This window comes from Pavona decussata, unplaced genomic scaffold, assembly GCF_977016875.1.
Source record: "Pavona decussata unplaced genomic scaffold, jaPavDecu1.1 SCAFFOLD_24, whole genome shotgun sequence".
NCBI lineage: Eukaryota > Metazoa > Cnidaria > Anthozoa > Scleractinia > Agariciidae > Pavona > Pavona decussata.
The window spans coordinates 327,795-338,635 of record NW_028145447.1 but is presented as its reverse complement, the minus strand read 5'-3'; positions in this window follow the sequence as shown (position 1 = coordinate 338,635).

Below are 10,841 nucleotides of genomic sequence, written 5' to 3'. Positions count from 1 at the left end.
GCTTTTTGGCCTTTTCATCCTATCACTGTAAACTATGGCTCTTGGACTAATTTTCATCGTAGCATAGTAAACTATAATTCTTGGCCTAATTTTCATCGTAACACTGTAAATTATAGTTCTTGGCCTAATTTTCATCCTAACACCGTAAACTATCGTTCTTGGACTAATTTTCATCCTAATACTATACCCTGCGATTTCTGGTCTTTGAAAGAACTCCCTTTACTGCAGTAAGGCTAGGTGAAGAAGACTAGCCTGTGCGTAGATTTGGTGTTCCTATTGTAAATAAGTGGAAACCTGCGTATTCTTAAATTTTAGCATACGTATTGCGCTATGTACCAAGATGTGTTCCACAATGGTTGAGAGTGTGAAGTTTAGATACATCATTATGCATGCAATTCCCACTGGAATATTTGCAGGACAGTAAAAGTAAAAACGGAGTTTTCTTACTTTTGTTTACGTTTGAAGCCGTTGACTTGGCATACGCACTCCACATTTTTCACACTGCAGAATTTAAAAGAAATCGTATTACTAAAGTTAGATTAGCTGGGGAAGGCTGGCCTGTTCGTAGGTTTGATGCTTCAACTGTAAATCAATGAAAACCATCTTATTCTACATAACTTTATTTGGTATTTGTTCATTTAAAAAAAGTGCATGCATGCGTAATATTGCAGCTAATGGTATACCACATGTGTTAAAAGTTGGTAGGAAATATAAGAGTCTAGTTGATTCGAAGATTCGCATTGTCTGCAAGGATGAACCACCCAGTAGGACCACCATTGAGGGGTGCCAACAGAGTTAATCATGTGGGAATTAGTCTTGTTTTAGTTTTATTTATCTTTACTCCATCATTTTTTTTTTATGACTTAACATACCATTAGAGAAAGATCTGTTAAATATGAAGTTTTTACTTTCAGAGTTCAAAGCTGTTAAGTTTTTTGTTAGTCCTGAGTTTGCTAAATAATTTTACCATAAACTAAAAAACTGTCGTTTTTTTTTCAAGTAATGTATGCGAAGACCGGTTGGCGCTGTGTCTTCGTTTCTTTTTGTATATGAGTACATATTTTGGTATATGGGCTTGGCATAGGCACTCAAGGTAATTAGAATGCCAAGTTACTTAAGAAATAAGAAATACCTGTGTGCACCCCCTGCATAATGGTAGGGCAACTGTGTGTAGTAAGCACCACCTCTTTTGTCTAACCTATACCAATAATGATGCCACAGCCTTGTATAACTTCTAAAAAGATCCCTTTCTAACATACTATCCCATCAAAATTACCTTGTTTCTTTTGGAAACAATTTTATGATACTGTGAACTAGTTTGTGCTGTTCTGATCCCCAACTAATTCAATATAAGAGATGAAGAAATTAATGCGACCGTTCATTACCATTTAATTGATCAACATGATTCTTGACATCTTCAAATCTACTAAAGTCTGTAACTATGATTTCCAAGCACTTTCACTAGTCTATTTCTATAAGTATATTTATTTTTTTGTCACATGATACTTGTGCGTATGATATCATGGTATACCTGGAATTATTCAGTCAATCAACAACACCGTCAGGACAGTGTGGCATCTCATTTACTTCATAAACCTCCTTTGATGCATTCATTATGATGTAATTCCCAAGGCGATATCAGCAACACCAGTCGGTACTTTTGAATACACAGGGCTTCGTAGGCATACTCAAACGCTCAATATGGCCTCTGCCAATCAGTGGAAGTTTCCGGCAATTCCACTTTTCAATAAATACGTGAGTTCTGATACTGCAAAAAGAAAAAACAACAACAACAACAAACAGGGTTCCAGGATGTTGGTATACTATTCGCATGAAATCAGGCCATCAATCAGAGTGTATAGTATTGACATAAAACTTACGCAAAAATCATACTGTATACTATTAGGATGAAAATAATGCCAAAAATCACTAGAGACAAAAATCAGAGAGTAGTATTATACACTATGCATTTTGGCCTAATTTTCATCCTATAAACTAAACACTATGCTTTTCGGACTAATCTTCACCCTAATTCTTAACACTATGGATTTTGGACTAATTTTGATCCTTATACTTAAAACTATGGATTTTAGCCAACTTCATCCAAATACTTTTTGGAATAATTTTCATCTTAACATTAGGATTAAAATAAGCCAAAGATGCATCGTGTTTAGAATATGGTTAAAAATTAGGTATATTTGTATGTCGTCCAAAAATCGACTTTTTACAAAGAGATAAGACCCGGATTTTTGGTCAAAAATGACCATATTTTAAAGTCGGCATTTTTAACTTGTTTATGTCTCTAGCGATCTCGGCGTAACCCTGAAACACTTTTTTGGCTTCCCAGGGGATCAGGCGACGTTTACGGACACACTGATTTAATTGGAAGCTTTAAAAAGAATATTTGTCTTTCCACCAAAAAGCGACTTTAAGTCCAGGGTTTTTGGTCAAAAATCACCATATTTTCAAGTCGGCATTTTTCACTTGTGTATGTCCCAAGAGATCTCGGCGTGTCATAACAAGAATATTTTTATATTTTAAATTAAAAATTAGGTATATTTATATTTTGTCCAAAAAAAGACTTTTTACAAAGGGGTAACAAGACCTTTTAGCCAAAAATGCCTTTTAGCCAAAAATGACCAAATTTTCAAGTCAGCATTTTTCACTTGTTTATGTCCCTAGGGATCTCAGAAGGTCGAAAAACTACCTTGGGAATCATTTTTAAGTCCAAAAAACGCCCTGACAAATAATTTTCTATCTTACTCATACCATGACCTCACCTCTTCTGGGCTATTTCTTTGTCGCTGGTCCCTTGGGAGGCCTAAAAAGTGCCTCAGGGGACATTTTGAGACACACTGATTCGGTTAGAAGCTTTTAAAAGAATATTTATATTTCGACCAAAAATCGACTTTTTTCCAAGGGGTAAAAACATGCCTTTTGGCCAAAAATGATCAAATTTTCAAGTCGGCATTTTTCACTTGTTTATGTCCCAAGGGATCTCGGCAAGTCAAAAAACTCCCTTGGGAATCATTTTTAAGTGCAAATAACCCCCTAACAAAGAATTTTCTCTTTTACTCTTACCCTGACTTTATCTCAGTTTTCTGGGCTATTTCTTTGTCGCTGGTCCCTTAGGAGGCCGAAAAAAAGCCTCAGGGGACATTTTGAGACACACTGATTCGATTGGAAGCTTTTAAAAGAATATTTATATTTCGACCAAAAATGGACTTTTTTTCCAAGTCCATGCTTTTTGGCCAAAAATGACCAAATTTTCAAGTCGGCATTTTTCGCTTCTTTATGTCCCTAGGGATCTCAGCAAGTCGATAACCTCCCTTGGGAATCATCTTTAAGTGCAAATAACGCCCTGACAAAGAACTTTCTATTCTACTCTTACCATGACTTTATCTTGTTTGGGCTATATCTTTGTTGCTGGTCCATTAAAAGGCCTAAAAAAAGCCTCAAGGATCATTTCGGGACACACTGATTCGATTAAAAGCTTTAAAAAGAAAAATTATATTTCGACCAAAAATCGACTTTTTTCCAAGGGGTAGGTCCATGCTTTTTGGCCAAAAATGACCAAATTTTCAAGTCGGCATTTTTAACTTGAGGATCTCGGCAAGTCGAAAAACTCCCTTGGGAATCATTTTTAAGTGCAAATGACGCCCTGACAAAGAATTTTCTATTCTACTCTTACCCTGACTTCATCTTTACTGGGCTATTTCTTTGTCGCTGGTCCATTAAAAGGCCTAAAAAGTGCCTCAGGGGACATTTTGGGACACACTGATTCGATTGGAAGCTTTTAAAAGAATATTTATATTTCGACAAAAAATGGACTTTTTTCCAAGGGGTAAGTCCAAGCTTTTTGGCCAAAAATGACCAAATTTTCAAGTCGGCATTTTTCACTTGTTTATGTCTCTAGGGATCTCGGCATCAACCTGAAACACTTTTTTGGCTTCCCAAGAGACCAGGCGACGTTTACAGAACCACTGATATAATTGGAAGCTTTAAAAAGAATATTTGTCTTTCCACAAAAAGCGACTTTAAGGGATCTTGGCAGGTCGAACAAGTCCCTTGGGAGTCATTTTTAAGAGCAAATAACGCCCTAAGAAAGAATTTTGTTTTACTCTTACCCTGACTTCATCTTTTCTAGGCTATTTCTTTGTCGCTGGTCCCTTGGGAGGCCTAAAAAGTGCCTCAGGGGGACATTTTGGGACGCACTGATTCCGTTGGAAGTTTTTAAAAGAATATTTATATTTCGAGCAAAAATGGACTTTTTCCAAGGTCCACGGTTTTTGGCCAAAAATGACCAAACTTTAAAGTGGGCATATTTCACTTCTCTATGTCCCTAGGGATCTCAGCAAGTCCAAAAACTCCCTTGGGAATCATCTTTAAGTGCAAATAACGGCCTGACAAAGAATTTTCTATTCTACTCTTACCCTGACTTCATCTTTTTTGGGCTATTTCCTTGTTGCTGGTCTCTTAAAAGTCCTAAAAAGTGCCTCAGGGCTCATTTTGGGACACAATGATTCGATTAAAAAACTTTAAAAAAAATAATATTTCAACAAAAAATCGACTTTTTACCAAGAGGTAAGTCCATGCTTTTTAGCCAAAAATGAACAAGATTTAAAGTCGCAATTTTTAACTTGACGATCTTGGCAAGTCGAAAAACTCCCTTGGGAATCATTTTTAAGTGCAAATAACGCCCTGACAAAGAATTTTCTGTTCTACTCTTACCCTGACTTCATCTTTTCTGGGCTATTTCTTTGTCGCTGGTCCCTTGGAAGGCCTAAAAAGTGCCTCAGGGGACATTTTGGGACACACTGATTCTATTGATAGCTTTTAAAAGAATATTTATATTTCGACCAAAATGGACTTTTTTCCAAGGGGAAAGTCCATGCTTTTTAACCAAAAATGACCAAATTTTCAAGTCGGCATTTTTCACTTGTTTATGTCCCTAGGGATCTTGGCAAGTCAAAAAACTCGCTTGGGACTCATTTTTATATGCAAAAAAACTAAATGACAAAGAAATTTCTATTTCACTTTTACCCTGACTTTGTCTTTTGTGGGCTACTTCTTTGTCCCTGGTCCCTTGGCAGGCTTCAAAAGTGCTTTAGGGTACATTTTGGGACACACTGATTCGATTAGAAGCTTTTAAAAGAATATTTATATTTCGACCAAAAATGGACTTTTTTCCAAGGGGTAAGTCCATGCTTTTTGGCCAAAAATGACCAAATTTTCAAGTCGACATTTTTGACCTGTTTATGTCCCTAGGGATCTCGGCAAGTCGAAAAACTCCCTTATGAATCATTTTTAAGTCCAAATAACGCCCTGAAAAAGAATTTTCTGTTTTACTCTTACCTTAACTTCATCTTTTTTGGGCTAGTTGTTTGTCGCAGATCCCTTGAAAGGCCTAAAAAGTGTCTCAGGGGACATTTAGCGACAAAATAATTCGTTTAAAGGCTTTTTGAAGAATAGTTATATTTGGACAAAATCTGGATTTTTTTTTTCAAGGGGTAGGTCCACGCTTTTTGGCCAAAAATGACGAAACTTTCAAACCGGCATTTTTCACTTATTTATATCCCTAGGGATCTCGGCAAGTCAAAAAGCTCCCTTAAGAATCATTTTTAATTGCAAATAACGCCCTGACGAAGAATTTTCTGTTTTACTCTTACCCCTACTTCATCTTTTTTGGGCTATTTCTTTGTCGCTGGTCCCTTGGGAGGCCCAAAAAGTGCCTCAGGGGACATTTTGGGACACACTGATTCAATTGGAAGCCTTTAAAAGAATATTTATATTTCGACCAAAAATGGACTTTTTTCCAAGGGGTAAGTCCATCCTTTTTGGCCAAAAATGACCAAATTTTCAAGTCGGCATTTTTCACTTCTTTGTGTCCCTAGGGATCTCGGCAAGTTGAAAAACTCCCTTGGGAATCATTTTTTAATGCAAATAACGCCCTGACAAAGAATTTTCTGTTCTACTCTTACCCTGACTTCATCTTTTCTGGGCTATTTCTTTATCGCTGGTTCCTTGGGAGGCCTACAAAGTACCTCAGGGGACATTTTGGGACACACTGATTGGATTGCAAGCTTTTAAAAGAATATTTATATTTCGACCAAAAATGGACTTTTTTTCCAAGTCCATGCTTTTTGGCCAAAAATGACCAAATTTTCAAGTCGGCATTTTCCGCTTCTTTATGTCCCTAGGGATCTCAGCAAGTCGATAACCTCCCTTGGGAATCATCTTTAAGTGCAAATAACGCCCTGACAAAGAACTTTCTATTCTACTCTTACCATGACTTTATCTTGTTTGGGCTATATCTTTGTTGCTGGTCCATTAAAAGGCCTAAAAAAAGCCTCAAGGATCATTTCGGGACACACTGATTCGATTAAAAGCTTTAAAAAGAAAAATTATATTTCGACCAAAAATCGACTTTTTTCCAAGGGGTAGGTCCATGCTTTTTGGCCAAAAATGACCAAATTTTCAAGTCGGCATTTTTAACTTGAGGATCTCGGCAAGTCGAAAAACTCCCTTGGGAATCATTTTTAAGTGCAAATGACGCCCTGACAAAGAATTTTCTATTCTACTCTTACCCTGACTTCATCTTTACTGGGCTATTTCTTTGTCGCTGGTCCATTAAAAGGCCTAAAAAGTGCCTCAGGGGACATTTTGGGACACACTGATTCGATTGGAAGCTTTTAAAAGAATATTTATATTTCGACAAAAAATGGACTTTTTTCCAAGGGGTAAGTCCAAGCTTTTTGGCCAAAAATGACCAAATTTTCAAGTCGGCATTTTTCACTTGTTTATGTCTCTAGGGATCTCGGCATCAACCTGAAACACTTTTTTGGCTTCCCAAGAGACCAGGCGACGTTTACAGAACCACTGATATAATTGGAAGCTTTAAAAAGAATATTTGTCTTTCCACAAAAAGCGACTTTAAGGGATCTTGGCAGGTCGAACAAGTCCCTTGGGAGTCATTTTTAAGAGCAAATAACGCCCTAAGAAAGAATTTTGTTTTACTCTTACCCTGACTTCATCTTTTCTAGGCTATTTCTTTGTCGCTGGTCCCTTGGGAGGCCTAAAAAGTGCCTCAGGGGGACATTTTGGGACGCACTGATTCCGTTGGAAGTTTTTAAAAGAATATTTATATTTCGAGCAAAAATGGACTTTTTCCAAGGTCCACGGTTTTTGGCCAAAAATGACCAAACTTTAAAGTGGGCATATTTCACTTCTCTATGTCCCTAGGGATCTCAGCAAGTCCAAAAACTCCCTTGGGAATCATCTTTAAGTGCAAATAACGGCCTGACAAAGAATTTTCTATTCTACTCTTACCCTGACTTCATCTTTTTTGGGCTATTTCCTTGTTGCTGGTCTCTTAAAAGTCCTAAAAAGTGCCTCAGGGCTCATTTTGGGACACAATGATTCGATTAAAAAACTTTAAAAAAAATAATATTTCAACAAAAAATCGACTTTTTACCAAGAGGTAAGTCCATGCTTTTTAGCCAAAAATGAACAAGATTTAAAGTCGCAATTTTTAACTTGACGATCTTGGCAAGTCGAAAAACTCCCTTGGGAATCATTTTTAAGTGCAAATAACGCCCTGACAAAGAATTTTCTGTTCTACTCTTACCCTGACTTCATCTTTTCTGGGCTATTTCTTTGTCGCTGGTCCCTTGGAAGGCCTAAAAAGTGCCTCAGGGGACATTTTGGGACACACTGATTCTATTGATAGCTTTTAAAAGAATATTTATATTTCGACCAAAATGGACTTTTTTCCAAGGGGAAAGTCCATGCTTTTTAACCAAAAATGACCAAATTTTCAAGTCGGCATTTTTCACTTGTTTATGTCCCTAGGGATCTTGGCAAGTCAAAAAACTCGCTTGGGACTCATTTTTATATGCAAAAAAACTAAATGACAAAGAAATTTCTATTTCACTTTTACCCTGACTTTGTCTTTTGTGGGCTACTTCTTTGTCCCTGGTCCCTTGGCAGGCTTCAAAAGTGCTTTAGGGTACATTTTGGGACACACTGATTCGATTAGAAGCTTTTAAAAGAATATTTATATTTCGACCAAAAATGGACTTTTTTCCAAGGGGTAAGTCCATGCTTTTTGGCCAAAAATGACCAAATTTTCAAGTCGACATTTTTGACCTGTTTATGTCCCTAGGGATCTCGGCAAGTCGAAAAACTCCCTTATGAATCATTTTTAAGTCCAAATAACGCCCTGAAAAAGAATTTTCTGTTTTACTCTTACCTTAACTTCATCTTTTTTGGGCTAGTTGTTTGTCGCAGATCCCTTGAAAGGCCTAAAAAGTGTCTCAGGGGACATTTAGCGACAAAATAATTCGTTTAAAGGCTTTTTGAAGAATAGTTATATTTGGACAAAATCTGGATTTTTTTTTTCAAGGGGTAGGTCCACGCTTTTTGGCCAAAAATGACGAAACTTTCAAACCGGCATTTTTCACTTATTTATATCCCTAGGGATCTCGGCAAGTCAAAAAGCTCCCTTAAGAATCATTTTTAATTGCAAATAACGCCCTGACGAAGAATTTTCTGTTTTACTCTTACCCCTACTTCATCTTTTTTGGGCTATTTCTTTGTCGCTGGTCCCTTGGGAGGCCCAAAAAGTGCCTCAGGGGACATTTTGGGACACACTGATTCAATTGGAAGCCTTTAAAAGAATATTTATATTTCGACCAAAAATGGACTTTTTTCCAAGGGGTAAGTCCATCCTTTTTGGCCAAAAATGACCAAATTTTCAAGTCGGCATTTTTCACTTCTTTGTGTCCCTAGGGATCTCGGCAAGTTGAAAAACTCCCTTGGGAATCATTTTTTAATGCAAATAACGCCCTGACAAAGAATTTTCTGTTCTACTCTTACCCTGACTTCATCTTTTCTGGGCTATTTCTTTATCGCTGGTTCCTTGGGAGGCCTACAAAGTACCTCAGGGGACATTTTGGGACACACTGATTGGATTGCAAGCTTTTAAAAGAATATTTATATTTCGACCAAAAATGGACTTTTTTCCAAGGGGTAAGTCCATGCTATTTGGCTAAAAATGACCAAACTTTCAAGTCGGTATTTTTAACTTGTTTATGTCCCTAGGGATCTCGGCAAGTCGAAAAACTCCCTTTGGAATCATTTTTAAGTGCAAATAACGCCCTGACAAAGAATTTTCTGTTTTACTCTTACCCTGACTTCATCTTTTCTAAGCTATTTCTTTGTCGCTGGTCCCTTGGGAGGCCTAAAATGTGCCTCAGGGGACATTTTTAGACACACTGATTCGATTGGAAGATTTTAAAAGAATATTTATATTTCGACCAAAGATGGACTTTTTTCCAAGGGGTAAGTCCATGCTTTTTTAACCAAAAATGACCAAATTTTCAAGTCGGCGTTTTTTACTTGTTTATGTCCTTAGGGATCTCGGCAAGTCGAAAAACTGTCTACGGAATCATTTTTAAGTGCAAATAACGCCCTGACTAAGAATTTTGTGTTTTACTCTTACCCTGACTTCATCTTTTCTGGGCTATTTCTTTGTCGCTGGTCCCTTGGGAGGTTTAAAAAGTGCTTCAGGGGACATTTTGGGACACACTGATTCGATTGTAAGCTTTTAAAAAAATATTTATATTTCGACCAAAAATGGACTTTTTTCCAAGGGGTAAGTCCGTGCTTTTTGGCCAGAAATGACCAAATTTTCAAGTCGGCATTTTTCACTTGTTTATGTCCTTAGGGATCTCGGCAAGTCGAAAAACTGTCTACGGAATCATTTTTAAGTGCAAATAACGCCCTGACAAAGAATTTTCTGTTTTACTCTTACCATGACTTCATCTTTTCTGGGCTATTTCTTTGTCGCTGGTCCCTTGGGAGGCCTAAAAAGTGCCTCAGGGGACATTTTTGGACACACTGATTCGATTGCAAGCTTTTAAAAGAATATTTATATTTCGACCAAAAATGGACTTTTTTCCAAGGGGTAAGTCCATGCTTTTTGGCCAAAAATGACCAAATTTTCAAGTCGGCACTTTTCACTTGTTTATGTCCCTAGGGATCTCGGCAAGTCGAAAAACTCCCTTAGGAATCATTTTTAAGTACAAATAACGCCCTGACACAGAATATTCTGTTTTACTCTTACCCTGACTTCATCTTTTCTGGGCTATTTCTTTGTCGCTGGTCCCTTGGGAGGCCTATAAAATGCCTCAGGGGACATTTTTGGAACACTGATTTGATTGGAAGCTTTTAAAGGATATTTATATTTCGACCAAGAATGGACTTTTTCCCAAGGGGTAAGTCCATGCTTTTTGGCCAAAAATGACCAAATTTTCAAGTCGGCATTTTTTACTTGTTTATGTCCTTAGGGATCTCGGCAAGTCGAAAAACTCCCTTTGCAATCATTTTTAAGTGCAAATAACGCCCTGACAAAGAATTTTCTGTTTTACTCTTACCCTGACTTCATCTTTTCTGGGCTATTTCTTTGTCGCTGGTCCCTTGGGAGGCCTAAAAAATGCCTCAGGGGACATTTTGGGACAAACTGATTCGATTGCAAGCTTTTAAAAGAATATTTATATTTCGACCAAAAATGGACTATTTTCCAAGGGGTAAGTCCATGCTTTTGGGCCAAAAATGACCAAATTTTCAAGTCGGCATTTTTCACTTGTTTATGTCCCTAGGGATCTCGGCAAGTCGAAAAACTGTCTACGGAATCATTTTTTAAGTGCAAATAACGCCCTGACAAAGAATTTTCTGTTTGACTCTTACCCTGACTTGAACTTTTCTTCGCTATTTCTTTGTCGCTGGTCCCTTTGGAGGTCTAAAAAGTGCCTTAGGGGACATTATGGGACACACTGATT